We start from the raw sequence: 17,394 nt of genomic DNA, 5'->3' as shown, positions 1-17,394 counted from the left end.
AAAGACAGTCTTTCTGAGAATTCCGTAGCGAAGTACGAGTACATCAGCTAGTAGTTTATAAAGTAGATACATTCAATTCCTCCTTATCCTTGTCCCTCATTACTCTATTAATTCAAATCTTGGCAGCTCAGCTCGTTGTGACAGCTTTGTGCAAAATACTCTGCCATCTGTCACCACTGCCAGGAAAGTTCTCCCCTCCTTGTCCGATGACTTTGATCCTGTGTATACATCAGATTCTCCTCTCGTTTGCAATAAAATCTACCCTGCTTAAATGTGAGGTACATTTATGGACTTTCCAATGATTTTTTTCCTTTGTGCAGAACCTTTCCTCCTTAATTTGTGTATATCTTTTTAAAATTATTTCAATAACTTCAGAGGATATGTTTATAAATCCTTAGGCATGTCACTTCTTACGTCACATTCTATCACATGATTGTTTCATATAGTCCGTAACCATTTTTACTCCTGGTTTTCATTATAATTGAAAAACCACTGAAGATGTTTGCATAACATTTTGCATTGTACAGTATCTTCTTCTTCTTCTTCTTCTTCTTCCAAATTTGGCCAACTGTGGACCGCATAGAACTTAAGGCTTGTTGGCCTTTCTTCTCTTCTCTTCCCAGAACCTTTTCATTCTCTCGCTTCGTATTTTTCTCTCCTCCTCAGAGATTATCCGGTTGGGCTTCTTTTTAGGTGGTTTGTCCTCAAAAATTGATTTTGTTGATTATGTTTCTAAACTCTTTCCTTTTATTGATCACCTCTAGTGTAATTCCAACTTCTTCTGCATCTCTTTTGACCTCTTCTACCCACTTAATGGTGGCCTTCAATCCTACAATATACTTAAAGATCTTTTTGGTCAGTCTGCTTTCATCCATTCTTACTAGACGTCCGTAGAAGTTCAACGTTCGCTTCCTCATTGTGTCTGAGATCTTTTCCGTATGTTTATAAAGATCCTTGTTTTTCCTTTTTTTCCAGGTTCCATCAGTAGTTTTCTGGGGTCCCAGAATCTTCCTTAGTATCTTCCTTTCTTTCTTTTCCAGTTCTTGTAGCTCCCCTTTTTTATTCAAAATAAGACACTCTGAGGCATACAATCCTTCTGGTTTGATTACTGAATGATAGTGTCGGATTTTGGCCATGTAGGATATTGCCCGTTTGTTGTACATACGCTGGGTTAGTTTGTAGGCCAATTCTAATTTTCTGATTCTTCCTTTGATAGCCTCTTTGTCTAGCCCATTGGGTTGGATCCATTCTCCCAGGTATCTGAACTTCTCTGCCCTTTTAATCTTCCCATTGTACAGTATATTGTATTAATATAAACAAAATGTTTGAGACTCTTGCCTTAGACACAAATACGTTTTTAAATAATAATTATTTTCGCAAAATGAGAATGAGAATGAAAATGAGAAATCATACGAACGATAACGACTAAGACAAAATATTTTCTAAGGAATATATCTAAGATTCTATAATATACAAATCTTTCAATTATTTCAACAAGATTCAGTGAATTGTAATGTTTATAGTGCAAGTCCCACTGAACTGAAAAAAGAAAACATATTTTGTTAAGATGGAAGTCATTCTCTTCAATGTCAACTTAGTTAATAAAACTTAGTTGTTTCAATCTAATAAAGATCTAAATAAAGATTCAAGAAACTGAACAACATACTGTACTTGGGAAAAGAAACATTTTATTGATAACAAAATAACATGTTTCTTGTTACAAGAATAACCTCAAATTTTTAAAAAGTTCTCTTTTCAAGGTATGTTACAGAGCTTTTTGTAATAGACAGAAATAACTTAAAGCTTATATTTAAAAAGAAAATTTGAACTTTCACCGGTAATTATTACGATTTTCAAAAGTCTGAACATTATTTCAGAAATGTTAATTTATATTTTATAAACATCAAAAATTTCGTTTTAGTATGTTTTGAAATAGTTGATCTATCAAATATTTGAATTTTACGAAAGTGAAGCAAGCGTTCCCCTTTAAGTTAACGTATATTTCTCCTCTCGAGAACATTACTCCAGTAAATCTTCTTTTCAAAATTGGTGAGAAATCCCTATTTAATAAATTTCCCCAGTTTAAAAAGGAAAGAGAAGAAAGAGTTCCCCTCCAGGATCTCTGACCACGTCTCCCAATCATCCATCACCCAGCATTTTATCGATCAAATTCCCGCTGAACTCTCGCCGAAGTAGGCTGTCACTCTTCCTCGAATCAATCTTACTAAACGATACGTCAACACCTGTCAAATATATTCATCTCCTGTCACCCTTCCCTGAAATAAAATAAAATTAAGACATCTAGAAATAAAGACAAGCTTAATGAAAAAGTCATACATTAAATTTTTCAGGAATGTGAAATCTAGCCTACGCGAAGAAGAACATCACTGTATGAATTACTTGGTAATCATCTAAATTTGTACAGATTACTACAGTACAACCTCGATAAGACACTGTCCAAGGGGATGCATTATAACGGGACCGCGTATTAAGCGGGAAGAAACTACGCAATATAATTACGTGATTTCTGTCTCTCATTATAAAATAGACGACTATATACTGACGTATCATTTTATTGAATACAGTACTTAAATATAATGCAGTATAAGTTAGCATATTGTAGGTAAACTAGAACATCCTTCTGACATTGTGGCAGCGGTGAGCGAATCACGATTGTCTACTATCGTTCTTAACGTACACTATGGAATTTCGAACGAATCACCGAGCTGTTTGTGGTTAAGGTTAGTGTTTTCACGGTGCAATTGCAAAATTTCTAGTTTATGCGATAAGGAAAGCTCTTTCACACTCATCATTGGAAACAAGCTTTAGTAAACTGAAAGGCAATTTTAGAACTATTCAGGTAAACCAATAAGGAATGTAATGAAAACGTTTCTTCTCCCACTAACTTGTCCATAATTTCTACACTGGTATATAGAAGAAATTCCGAAGTGGTCTCAAGCCTCTACAATATTAGTCCGTCTGCGTAGTTTGTACACACTGCAGACTACCCGTGACGAGACTGCGAGATTTGAATGTCAACATACACTACCTAGCCTTTAGCTTCAAATAAAGGTTAGAGTTTTCTTCATATTTTCAGGTACATTTGCGGCGAGGGAGTAAAATTTTCCGCTTTTCTGAACCTTGTTAAAAATTAACGGACGAGTGTTACCTTGATAAAGAGCATCTTAAACGGGAGCGAAGTACGAAATAAAGAGGTATATATTATGGCTTCCTATAGGAAATATCCGGGGACCAGACAAGAAGTTCGTATTACCCGGGATAGCGTTATAAACGGGAGCGTCTTATCGAGGTTTTATTGTATTGCAAGACTGTGAATGCACTAACTGTTGCTGAGTGACTAGGGCTCTTATTTTGTTGTGACAGATGTTTAGGAATAATGATATCGATATCGCAAACCTCTTTTAAGGTTTTCAGACACGCTGAGATCCCAGGATTTTGCTCCGCAGTAGTTCTTTGACGTGCCGTTAAATCTTCCAACATAAGACTGGTGTACTGAACACATTCATATACCATAGGACTGAGCCGGAATTAAACTCATCAACTTCGGCTAAGAAAGCCACCACTTTACCGCCTGAGCCACTCAGCCCGTCGATTTCTTAAGGAATCGGACATCATCGTCATCATCATTGGGCGCTCAAATAAGCAAGCAAGCAAGAGTGTAGTTTTACGTGACTGTTGATATCGCGATCACAGCCATGGGACCTCCAGTTTATGCGGAATGCAAACCACAGAAACATGAGTCTTCATTTGAAAAATCCTACGTGCATTGGTCTGGATTCAAACTGCAGCCGTCTATGTAAGAAGACGATTACTAAGCCACTCAGCTATCACACCCGTCGTCATCATCATTAGCATCATAATAGACAACATGTGAGTGGGGGATAGAATATACCCATGTTATCCCCTCCCTGTCGCAAGAGACGACTGTGAGACCCTACAAGCTGAGGGATGGTAACCACAAGGTCCTAAGTTGAGTCTAAAATCGTGCATTTTCTGGCATTTTCTTTTCCCATCATATTTCCCCTTTATCACCTTGTGTTCTCTAAACTCCACGGTACTAGGTTTAGAAGGTCATGGGAGTCAATCATTTTCACGCTTTTCTTGGTCATCCCCTTCCTTTTGCCGACGCTTCTTTTTTCGACGCGTTGAACCCTTTTTTCTCTTATGATAAGGGATTATTATCTGATTGCACTTTCCCTTAAAACAATAATCACCACTACAGCAACCTATAAAATTATTATAAGTATCAAACCAACCAGTTATGGCTTTCACGGCTGCAAATCGAAAAATCAAAGTAATAAAACCAGCTTTTGGGTTGTTAGGCCACGCGTAAGCGCAGGAGTTTCGTCAAGAACTTACTTACAATTTGGGCTCATCAATTGGACGGACACGCCTTTCCAAGACACTCCTTAGAAGTGGCAGACTGTTATTTTCTTTTATTATTATTATTATTATTATTATTATTATTATTATTATTATTATTATTATTATTATTATTATTATTAAGAAGTAACACACATAATATGCAAATAATAAAGTAATTAAACTGCGCTACAAAACTTTGTTAGAGATTTCTGTCTACATTTACACCACAAAGCATGACACCTAATCCATGAATCCATAAACTGCAAACCTCGTTACGAGATGCCGCAGATTGTATTAACCTTGTTTCCATTCAGTATTGGTCATAGCATCCACGCAATAAAATTCACTCCATATTTCTTCTCTCTTTCGACTCATAGTACGTAACAGATCTTGATATCCTTGTGTAGATGGTGGCAATAGCTGAAGTCTTAGTTCTCTGATGAAGGCAATCTCATTCGCTAGTACATACAATAAACGTGATGGTGTGAATTTCTGACAGATGATTTTATTTCAGATATGGCCATACGTTCTCTAAACCATATGCTACCACAGGGGCGACTTTGAGATGAAATGCCTTGTTGTTGTTGTTGTTGTTGCTGTTGTTGTCAGTGAAAGGTTTCGTAATTATTTTATCTCCCGTATGCTTTTAATTGCGGAATATACTCTGACTGACATGGATAGAAAAGACGTTCCCTGCTGTCTGTAGTGGCACCCCTAAATATCTGAAATGCGAAACAGAACCAAGAGATCGTTCATTATAATTAATGGTCCCACCGTATCAATCTTTACTAAATGTTAGTGTCACCATCTTGGTTTCGTTCAGACGTAGTTCGTTGTTTTCTGCTCATGCGATTACCTTAGTAAATGTGTTCGGTAGTTCATCTTTACTTCTTGAAACTAAATATATATCGAAATTTGTGATGATTGGCGGTGCAGTGAAGGACGAAGACCGAGGCTGGCGTCTGACACGGGTGTATCTTGTTGCTTCTGCTCTGTAACATTTACTCGGGGCACATTATGAAGAAGGTGCTGGAAGATTGGGAAGGAGGCATTCGAGCAGGAGGAAAGACGATCAGCAACTTGAGGTATGCAGACAATAAAGAAAGTCGTTCAGGATCTCTGGGGAAGATATTTGAAGGGTAATTAGCTTATGAAAAGCCATGTCTCCATGAACCATCATACTCAATTGGAAAGCTAGCAATAGCCCGACAACGTAATTTCCATTGCAGCAGACATTTTCGCAGAGCTGGTATATCTAACTTATCCCACTCCTTCTGACAGACTTTCCAAAGGCCATTGATGGGGCGTGGACATTATTTTCTAAGTCCCTATTGAGGAGTGTCTTCATCGGAATGTCAGTTACAGTAACTGCATGGATTCCATTTTCCATCTGCAATCTCTCTAAGAACAGACGAGTCGAACGAGATGTGTGGCTCGATGCTCTATCTTGATTTACCCATAACTGATTTTTCGTCCTCCTATACAGTGCTGGGATATCTGCGTTATAAATGGGTGTTAAAACCTCTTGCTGATAGTATGAGGAGTTCACCTTCACACTATTAGTGACACGGTGAATGGTTAACTTGCCATTGTCGTAGTCTCCAGTGACGAAACATTTCCTGGCATTCTTTATACTATCCTGACATTCTTTATGCTATGTTTGATAAAGGTTGTTGTCTCTAGGGTGGCAGTAAATTGAGCGGGGTTTATTACAGTCACTAAGGTACACATATGCTTCGTCTAATGTGACCATATTTTTCTACCTGTCTCCTGCCAGACAGATCTCTACCACACTTTCTCTCGATAGTGCGACATTCTGAAATGTGACGAGGCAACAGCTTGTGAACTCAGCGCTTATTCCACCTTTCTAATTGCATATCCTTGTTTATTATGGTGTTAACTGTTGAAACAAGACACCCCCAACTTACGTGCGATAGTCCTTTGTGGGGCAGGGTTACCACCTGAGACAAGCGCCTTCACTCTCCTCAACTTCTGATGCACGGCTGATGGCTGGTAGTGGATTTGCCTTTTTATTCAATACAGCTCTGAAGAACTGATTCCGTTCTGTGATATCAAGAAATCGTGCTTCTTGCACATTCCTTGGATTGCAGAATAGTTATATTTAGCATGGAAAGGACTTATATGTAGCCCTCCCAGTAAGGGTCAACCCGCTTCGGCATCGTTGCAACTAATGTCGCAAAACTCCACACTAAGTTCTCAGTACTGAGGCGAATCATCACTCCCAGTTTTGACGTGCTCAATTTGATAACATTGCCGCCAGCGGCCTTCAAACTCGTCACCAGAGATCCCGAACGACTTTCTGTACCCCCATCAGAGCATCGAGCGCCAGAGACATGGAGATTATCATAGATCGGCTCAAAAGAGCCAGCGGGAAGTGTCAAATGGAGACCAATGTTGGCAAGACAAAGGTCATGATCGTGGACCGGACAAACAATTTGCCACACCTGAGACATATAGGAGGCTTTGGAGTGGTGAGCAGATTCGTTTGTCTTGGTGCCCTAATAACGAACAAAGCAGATCAGGAGATGCCTTGCAATGGCACGCAATGTGATGCGAAGATCTGGAAAGAGAACCATCACTAACAATACCAAACTCGGGCTGGTAACTGCTCTGGATTTCTCCATCGCCACACATGCAGCTCAATAATTCATAAAGCTGGCGGGAAGAAGATTGAGGTGATGGAAATGTGGCTGTACCGCCGAGCTCTAAGAACATCCCAGACCGAGCACCGGACGAACGCTTCAGTCCTAGAAGAGCTCAATATAAAGGACAGGCTAATGAAGATAAGCCAGGCCTATTTGCGAAACTTCGGCTACATATCAAGGGAAGATATGGAAACGCTGATCGTAGAGGGCGAATTGCAAAGAAACAAGGACCCAAGAAGAGCTCCGGCAAGGTGGACTGACCAGATGAAGGAGTTGGTGGGGAGGTCTCTACATCAAGTGACGCATCTAGCGCAGGGTAGAAGAGCATGACAAAAATGTTGAGACCGCACATGGCATGCCTGGCAGAGGCGGTGGCTTTACGTCGCACCGACACAGATAAGTCTTATGGTGACGATGGGATAGGAAAGGGCTAGGAGTGAGAAGGAAGTGACAGTGGCCTTAATTGAGCTACAGCGCCGGCAATTGCCTGGTGTAAAAATGGTAAACCACGGGAAACTATATTCAGGGCTGCCGACGGTGTGGTTCGAACCCACTGTCTCCCGAATGCAAGCTCACAGCTGCGCGTCCCTAACCGCAAGGCCAACTAGCTCGGTACAGGAACCATTTACTGAACAAATGAATACAGATTTTATTACAGGTATTCCCCGCCAATGGCTATGCCCTTTTTCCATCGTTTTGGCAGCTTCCGTATTTGCGTAGCAAACCATTATTTGGGGGTATCGCGGCACCACTAGTGGACAACTGCATGAAGTTCAAAGAACTCCGCTGGATCTGCACTATACCGTTGCACCAACTGTTGGATTATCTCCACACGCTTCTGTTTCTGCGCAATGATGAGGGTATGGGGTACCCATTGTGCGCACACTTTCTTCACCTTCAAATCCTCATGGATGATAGTATGGAGGGTTCCCGTGATAGACCTGTTACCTTCTCTGGTTCATCAAACGTGATTCGCCTGTGCTCCATTATCAAGTCATTGACACGCTGGCATTATTTGGTTAGCGTGCAGTTGCTGGACACACAGTATCCTTTGCGTTTTTCAGCACAGTCCCTGCCGTCTCTGAAATCTGATACCCAACGAAACACGGATCTGACGCTTGGTGCTGTTTCCCCTCTTGTAGATCTCTGAAGCAGTCACTCCTTCACTCCAGAGAAACCACACTGTCCACCGTTGCCCATGCTTGTCTGCCTCCATGTTGTCTCATCGATGTCCACCAGCGTACTGGCAAGCTGGAACAAGTGCTGTTGCAATGCGCCACCTACGGGAAGCAACAACACCATCTGGTGGCGGTGGACACTACTATAGTCTATCTTCACGCATACATCGCCATACATCTCAAACTGCTACGTTGCAGCAATTACAGGAGAGTGCCAATCAATATTGAACGTACTAAATAGTATCGAACCTACCTGGTAACATGAACTTTTGTGGTGTCTGTAATGGTAAGCCTGTCATTACGACAGGGAGTTTCTGTCTGAGAAAGGAAAGGCATATTAGAATCCTTTGGAAGCACGTGGTTTCCATTCCCGGTAAGCAAGTCAAGAAATTATGAAATGAGTCGTATACTTGTGAAATGTCCTCCAGACTTTAACAGAAATTAGTGGCCTACAAATTTAACTCTGGCACAGGCTGTTGGTTATATTCTGAAATTAACCCCATGGCGCAACAGCCCCGAAGGGCCAGGGCCTACGAAGCGATCGCTGCTCAGCCCGAAGGCCTGCTGATGACGAGATGTCGTGTAGTCAGCACGAGGAATCCTCTGGGCCGTTATTCTTGGCTTTCTAGACGGTGATATTCTGAAATTAGGAATAATGGAATCCTTAACCTGTCACCGCTTCGTGTACTCCGTGCTTGTTAAAGAGGAGACTCTGATTTGATTCGTATTGTTCTTTGTCATCAGCACATAGATGGGAACTTATTCCACTGGAAGGAGACAATGACTGCTCTCAGCGTATATATCTAAAGTGGAAATGACTGACCAATGCTCAATTGACTTTGCTCACAAAGTGCTCCATGAAGGTCTCAACTAAATATGTTGTTTTCAACTATAAATAAACCACCCCTTAGACGTTCATTTGCTTTCGGGCGAAGACGTTACTGAGGTAGCTTCAAAGATGTTTGTGATGAATGGATGACAATTAAACAACTCACTATATTAAAATCCTCAGAGCTGAGAATATTGCAATATTCTTCCAGATGTCCTACTTAGCGTACGTTCTATGTAATAAGGATGGTTTTACGCAAATCAAAATGAATTCAGGCGCATTCAGCTAACAAAAACAAAGACAATAGTAAGATACGAAAATGTTGCTTTCTTGAATATGGTCCGTATTACGCTAGAGCAGGGCCTCTCAGGGTGCATGCGCGTGGTGCATGCACTGTGCACGGTGCAAAAGACGACTTGGCTTGGTTGACCAGAGCAATAGCGCTTACTCACTCTTTCCTCACGCCTGTCTCGCTCGCTCCGCCTCTCTCCCTCTGCCCCACTTGCGCCGTAGCGCTCCTAATCCAGGCTGAGTTGATCCGAGTATAGCCGAGTAGAGCCGAGCTTGGCCGGGTAGCCCAGAGACGAAGCGTTGATCCGAGCTTGCCGAGCGGCACCGATGCACAGTGCACGGAGCTCTTACGCCTCGATCTGCACGCGTGAGATTTTGGGCGTTTGAAAGGCCCTGCGCTAGAGTGTAAGCTTGCCAGCATCCTATTGTACAGAGTGTATCATAACTATACAGAGAAAAGAAATCAGGGATGCTCTTCGTGTTATGTTAAGAACGACAGTGCAACTGGATTGGCGGAGAACAATTTTCTTTTCGAGAAAATGAGGTTACTTTCTTAGCTGTGGACGCGCGATTTAAATTGATGAACTCGCCGTATTTGCTATGGCAAGGCATATACCACTGCCGTGTTAGGGAAGAGACGGGGAGGGAGGGGAAGTGGGGTGTATGATGGAGTCAGAGATAATGCTCCGCGCGTATGCACAAGTTTCCTCGTTCCACCTACACAGGATTGTCCTTGTGTCTTACAGGCAATATCCACAGTTCGTTTATTAAATAGCCGTAACTGCACACTCAGTACGAGAATACACTGTAATTAAGACACACTTGTCAGTCAAGGAATGCACCAGATCGTTTCTGGATGATGATGATGATGATGACGATGCTTGTTGTTTAAAGAGGTCTAACATCTAGGTCATCGGCCCCTAATGGTACGAAATGAGACGAAATGTAATGACAAATTAAAAGTCCAAAATCTTCCACTGACCAGAATTCCAAACGTGAGGACGAAGAATGAATGGATAGATATGAATTTAAAACAATCAAAGTATCCAACCCGCAATGTCTCGCATTCACATAAAATGACGTGAAACAATAGTATTACTGACCAAGGGACTGCTTCTATAGCATAATACTGAACTGATGATGTTGTAGTCGAAAGGGGTCCCAAGTCCAAGTCAGCGGTCCCTGATAACTGTACTTGTCGCTAGGAAAGTAGAACCATGTTATTTGTCATGTTGCGGTACTAATCAAAAGTAGCGTAGACTTGCGGCATTCCATACAGTATGGTACTACTCACAGGTAATGAAATTCGCACATGAAATACAGACCTATGGTGTTTCGCACATTGCGGTGCCATTTACAGGCAACGCAAACCTGTGGTGTTCATCACATAAGCGTACTAACCACAGGGACCCACACTATCCCGTGGTGTTTCTCATACAGTGGGTACTAACCATAGGCAAGCAAGAACCATGGTGTCGCTCCTAACGTGGTACTAATCGCAGTTACTGTAGAAGCCTGCAACGCACTCTGTTGCTACTAATCACAGACCTATTTGGTACCTAACATAGAAGTACCACGCGCAAGTAAATGCGACCCGTGGTGTTCCCCGCGTGATGGTACTAATCACAAGTAGTTCAATGGTTCTAATACAATCATCCCTTGGTCGCCCCTTTTAGTCGCCTCTTACGACAGGCAGGGGATACCGTGGGTATACTCTTCGTCTGCGTCCCCCACCCACAGGGGGTCAGATCGTTTCTCCTCTCGTCTGTTGGTAGCAGTAACGTTATTATTTAACAAGCTGGAAGATGCAACACTACCGCCCCATGATTGTGTATTCCTTCGCTCACAATATTGTGAATAGAAACAGTACGCGCAATAGTTTGTTTACAGGGGATGTTCAATATGCCCCCTTGCCTACTGTAGGCCTACTCCGATGTACATTTCAGAACGGTGTGGTAGTGGGTGTGTCACGCATTACCTCTGTCTCCCACTTCCCCTCCCTCCTCTGATGCAAAGCAACTGGCAGCGCCTGGGTCTCTTGCATAGCAAATACGGTAAGTTCGTCAGTTTGAATCGCGCGCCCAGAAGTAACATACTAACATTATTTCCTCGAAAATAAAAATTGTATCCGCCAATCCATTGCACCATCGTTCTTAGCATAACACGAAGAGCATCTCTGATTTTTTGGCGGTATGGTTATGATACACCCTGTAGTTCAGTTCATTCCAAACTGGATATATGCCATATACAGGCCCGCTCACACTTACCGGAAGGGAGACGCGGAGAGATGAAACTCCCAGAAGTATTTCTCCTCTACGCGCTCATACCTGGCGAAAGTGCGCCTTGCTATTTGGATAGCTGTTCGTCAAAATCTGTCAGTCAGTTGTATGTGAGACGTCGGCCCAGCTGTATGGAACTAACCGATTGCTTGTCAGCTTTTGCTGTGTTGGCTAAAGATGCTGAGAGGTAAGAACAAAGGCAAAATCGGGTTCACGACATTAATTTACCCAGAAATTTTCTACATTCAATCTTTTTCGAACGAGTAGTGCGAAATTTCAACAGCTATTCCAATGTTATTTATATATAAATTACCACATTTGTCATATAGAAAACTGAACTTTTCAGGTACTGGTAATTGAATACTTTTTCGCAATCGATTTTTAATGCAGCCCAGTTCAAATGTATCTCAGAAATGTGAATATCTGCAGAGGAAGCAAACATCATGTAGGCCTACCACAAGGATTCAACCTGATTGCGAAAACACCCGAATACTTGACGAACGTTACCGAAATTAAATTCTGGCGGAAGAAATTTTCTTACCGAGCAACTTCCTCTTCTTCGGCGTGGCGCGTTTCTCCTCCAGTAGGTGTAAGTGTGAGCCACCACACCTATTACACAGTGAAAGAATAATTTCCTGCCTTCGCACCGCGTCTCCCTTCCGCTAGATGTGAGCGAGCCTTACGGAAGCTCATACTGCTAAATCTCCAATCTCCTCCTCCTCCGTCCGACTCGTTGGCTGAACGGTCAGCGTACTGGCCTTCGGTTCAGAGGGTCCCGGGTTCGATTCCCGGCCAGGTCGGGGATTTTAACCTTAATTGGTTTATTCCAATGGCACGGGGGCTGGGTGTATGTGTTGTCTTCATCATCATTTCATCCTCATCACGACGCGCAGGTCCCCGACGGGTGTCAATAGAAGGACCTGCACCTGGCAAGCCGAGCCCGTCCTGGAATATCCCGGCACTAAAAGCCATACGACATTTCATTTTCCTCCTCTTCCTCCTCCTCCTCCTCCTCCTCCAATTTTATAGGGTCTACACTAAGCTTTCACGAATGGTTCTAAGATCGGAGAAAATGTGGGTTGCTCTTTCGTCACCCATAATATAAGTATGAAAATCTCGCTTCCTAATGTCTGTAGCGTGTATACTGCGGAGCTTTTTGCCATCTTAGAAGCTCTGCAGTTTGCACTGGCTGACGAAAGAAACCATTTTCTCGTTTGTACCGACTCGTTAAGTTTGCTGCACTCTATTGATACCTGTTTCTCGTAACACCTACTGACACAGCAGATTCATGACCTTCCAGCCAGGCTATGTGACGGTGGCACCAGAATCACTTCCGCTTGGCTTCCAAGCCACGTTGGGATTGCGGGAAATGAACTTGCGGATGAGGCTGCAAAGGAAGCAGTACTTATACCTCCAAAGGCTATGATTTCACCTGCTAAAGATATTTGTTCTCAGATCGTCGAACTATGCTGACGTCCTGGGAATCGGAGTAGATAGCTATCCGAACTCCTAACAAGCTGAGAGCAATTAAGAAGACAACTACCGTGTGGCGCTCCTCTTTCCGGCCTTCACGGAGAGGGGTCGTAGTTTTGTGTAGGTTGAGGATAGGTTATGGACGATGTACGCACTCTTATTTCAGAAAGAGGGAAGAACCCCCGGTATGTTCTTGTGGTGCCGACTTCACTGTGGCCCACATCCTCACAGAATGCACCGTTCTTTCTGGTTTAAGACAGAGCCTCGGTCTGTAGGAGACACTCGAACGCACACTAGCCGCTAAGGTGACTGCTGCTGATCTTGTCATCCGCTTTATGTGTGACAGTGGATTAATCAAGGGTACGGTATGTTCATTGCAAGTGTTCTGTTATTCAGGGATCTTAAGTTCCCTTTTGATTAGTTAGTGACCTTTTCGGCTTAATAGTGTAGATGCCTTATTTTGTAATTTATTTCATAATTCCTTCGTTGAATAAAAAAAATGTTTTATTTTATTCATTTTTTCCACTTACTTTGTTCATAGAGGATGATCAAAAGTAATAAATTTCATATTATTCCGTATTGAAGAGGAGTATAATGTAAAACAAGAGCTAAAAGCTTTCCACCTATTCAGTACTAATTTATTGCAACCTGAAAATGTTACATGTATTTCAAACTAGTTTCGGTCTTGCTAGAGACCATCATCAGCCAAAGTCAAAGTTAAGGCAAGACATAAATTATAATACATAAAATTTATAAAATAAGAGTGTGTTGTTGACACTCGGTGTAAGACAAGTATAGAGTTGAATGATAATGCTTCTTCTAATTTGAAGAATGCACTTCTCGCTGAAAATATTAACACTTGGAAAATCTTCTTGAATTCAGTTCAGTTGAAATAAGTGTGTACAGAATGACTTTGATGGAAAAGTGTTCAGATGTTTATTATTTTAATATGGATCTTTGAAAAAGTTGAAATAGAAAAAGCAAAGAAATAGAATAAAGCTGAGTTGTAGATGGCAGGAGGATGAGAAGGGAAGTATAGTATAGTGTAACCTAAGGTGGGATGATTACCTAGTAGTAGTAATTCTTAAAAATCACTGGAGCTGCAGTCGCTTAAGTGCGGCGAGTATTCGGGAGATAGTAGGTTCGAACCCCGCTGTCGGCAGCCCTGAAGATGATTTTCTGTGGTTTCCCATTCTCACACCAGGCAAATGCTGGGGCTGTACCTTAATTAAGGCCACGGCCGCTTCCTTCCCATTCCTAGCCCTTTCCTGTCCCATCGTCGCCATAAGACATACCTGTGTCGGTGCGACGTAAAGCCAACAGCAAAAACAAATCACTGGTCCAGTTTTGTGGTGGAATGCCCTTTCTGACGCCAACCCTATTAGGAGGTATGTAATCACCACTGCATGTTTTTGAAGTGCTTGGTAGGGTGGTGTATAGATGGAGACAAACTCCAGTCACCAAGTCAAAAGAAATACACAGTTACTATCTCCGGTCCGACCGAAAATCAAACCCGGCTTCCTCTGAACAGAAGACCAAGACGCTAAAAAATTCAGCCAAGCCGCCAGACATACGAAACCTCACATGATAACAATAAATACACAGGGTAAAGAGTGAAAGTCCTATCCCTCGTCAACCTTGGCACTGAGTATTAAATTCCTAGTTGTCCAGTATAACATCGTGTACAACAGAAATAGCTCCATTCCGCTTCAAAGACAGGACTAAACAAAAAGAATGTTGTGGAAGTGCAGTATCTTTCCTTATGTGAGTTTTGTACATGCGCAAGAGGCAGCGGGTCGTGTTACAAAATAATGTTTACTGAACGCTGACATAAATTAGTACGTATTAAGCTAGCCAGAGCGACTCTGTCTATGTTTGCTCGCTAACCGCTCCTGCAACAGCGGAGTGAGTGCGGAGAAAAGCAAGATACATTAACGTGAGCCACATTAACCAAGAGGAGTCTTCTACTTCCTACGGAAATACTATTGTAAAACACTGAAAATGACATAAGGAGATATTAAGGGGAAAATGTACCTTGTATACTGACAATGTTGAATGTGTCTCATTTAGGTACATTTATCTCAAGATTTCTTAAAACGTACGAAATAATATCTAAAAACACTATGCAAACTGTCTAGCTACCAAAATGGCGTTTGGAAGAGATAATCAAGCTCTATCAGCCACTAAAATTTTACTGTCTTATCATGCATATTTCTTGAGATAAATGTACCTAAATGAGACAAATTTAACATTGTCAGTATACAAGGTACAATCTTCCCTTAACCCTTTCTTCTAGGAACATTATTTGAGGCGTCCAGGAGCAAAACTCAGTGAGTGCACTAGAACATGTTTTTCTAGAAAGACGAAAACGTATTACTGCCTTTGACTGGCAGATATTCAAAATTCCATTTCACTGTAGATTTATGTTCACTTACGAATTATTTTTCTGACAATCTTAATAATATTCGGGTTTTATTTTTTTAGTTATAACCTAAAATGGTTCGGGTTCACCAAGTTTTCCTCTTGTTTTCATAGATCTACAGAGGTTTGCTTCTGTAGAGATATTAGCATAACGTAACTGGAAAGAAATGCTTGAATGCTAGTTCAAAGGAAAATATGAATTTATTTAATAACTAAAATTAACTATGATTATAAAGTATATGACAACAAATGAAAGTCTGCAAGAAGAAAAAAGGCCACTACCTTGCAAGTCCGGTCCTGTACCATCTAAATTACTGTACATAGACAACTCATTGTCTTCTGGATTAATTTCTAATTTTGAGTCCTCTTCTGCATAGTTCCCGGCGTTTTGAGGATCGCTCAAATTCTTATAGAAAGCTTTCCAAGTCTCCCCAAAATGCTTCCTGAGTAAAAAATCAATATCACTAAGTTTCACTTCCTTTAAGGCTCTTCCAATACGGATAACTTCGGCTTCGTGGACAAGTAGGCTCTGTTTCACGGCTGTGTGCAGTACGGCCAGCTTGACACAAGCTCAGAACTAACGTACATAGAGAAAAAATCTGGGAATACAGCATTATTCAGATAAGGAACACAATGTAAACCATCATAGGTAACGGCGCTTGGTAAAGTTACACCAAGTTCTGCTTCGTTATGATAAAAATAGATTCACTCAGTATTGGTTTGCTTGGCACTTTTGCATCTGTTTTGCTGCTGTTTTCCAGGCGTGTTTTAGAATAGACGGAAGCAGTGTTGATCGTATTTTGAGGGTCTAATTAACAGACGGCAGCATAGAGAATCTAATAGTGGCAGTAAATCGTTTTCGAGAGTCCGGCTCCATGGCTAAATTGTTAGCGTCACAGGGGTCCCGGGTTCGATTCCAGGCAGGGTCGGGAATTTTAACCATAATTGGTTAATTTCGCTGACACGTGGACTGGATGTATGTGTCGTCTTCATCATCATTTCATCCTCATCACGACGCGCAGGTCACCTACGGGAGTCAAATCAAAAGATCTGCATCTTGCAAGTCGAACTTGTCCCCGGACACTCCCGGCACTAAAAGCCATACGCCATTTCATTTTTTATTTTATTTTTTCATTTTCGAGAAAAAGTGGATTTATTTAAGTTTGCTTCTGGACGACTCATTTGACATATTGTAGGAAGACAGTAACTAATTGCTATATCAGAAATATCATTTTATATCAAATAGCAATCTTATCATCAATCACCATTGATCTCCATGTGGGTCTGTCGCCCAGGTGGCAGAATTCACTAATAATTATTTACCGTCTCTCTCTCTCTCTCTATGGATTAGTCGCAGAGTGTCGAATCCGGTTCCCAAGATAGCGTGTTCGAATGCTGCAAAGGAAACTTAGCCGGATTTTTGAAGTGCGTAAAAAACTCCATTCGACACACCATGTCGTACGATGTCGGCATGTAAAAGATCTCTGGTAATACATTTGGTGTTCACCCGACAAAAATCATTAAACCTCAGCCATAGACTCCTAAGAGGGATTCGGTTTACTCTGCAATTTGTAGGCCTGGAGTAAAACTGAACATCGAAATTGACGAGTAGACAGCCAGATGGAGTAGAATTAAAATATTTGCACACATGATGCCACTCGATGTTATTATTATTATTATTATTATTATTATTATTATTATTATTATTATTATTATTATTATTATTATTATTATTATTATTATTATTATTATTATTATTATTTCTTTACTTAGTCTGTTCTTAAATGATTCATAGTTGGAAATATATCAAACGTCTTCGTTGATAAATGATTCCAGTTCCTATTCCGCTTCTATAAATGAATATTTGCCCC

At 41.4% G+C, this 17,394-nt stretch overlaps 1 protein-coding gene across 1 annotated transcript in view; it reads right to left on the bottom strand.

Moving 5' to 3' along the window:
• Nucleotides 1–17,394, bottom strand: part of LOC136857286 (protein qui-1) — a 2,256,165-nt gene that overhangs the window by 2,181,083 nt on the left and 57,688 nt on the right. The gene's annotated exons all lie outside the window — the stretch shown is intronic.

Source organism: Anabrus simplex, chromosome 1, assembly GCF_040414725.1.
Source record: "Anabrus simplex isolate iqAnaSimp1 chromosome 1, ASM4041472v1, whole genome shotgun sequence".
NCBI classification, from domain to species: domain Eukaryota; kingdom Metazoa; phylum Arthropoda; class Insecta; order Orthoptera; family Tettigoniidae; genus Anabrus; species Anabrus simplex.
Note: the sequence above shows the minus strand (reverse complement) of the source record. Positions and strands in the feature narration are given on the sequence as shown.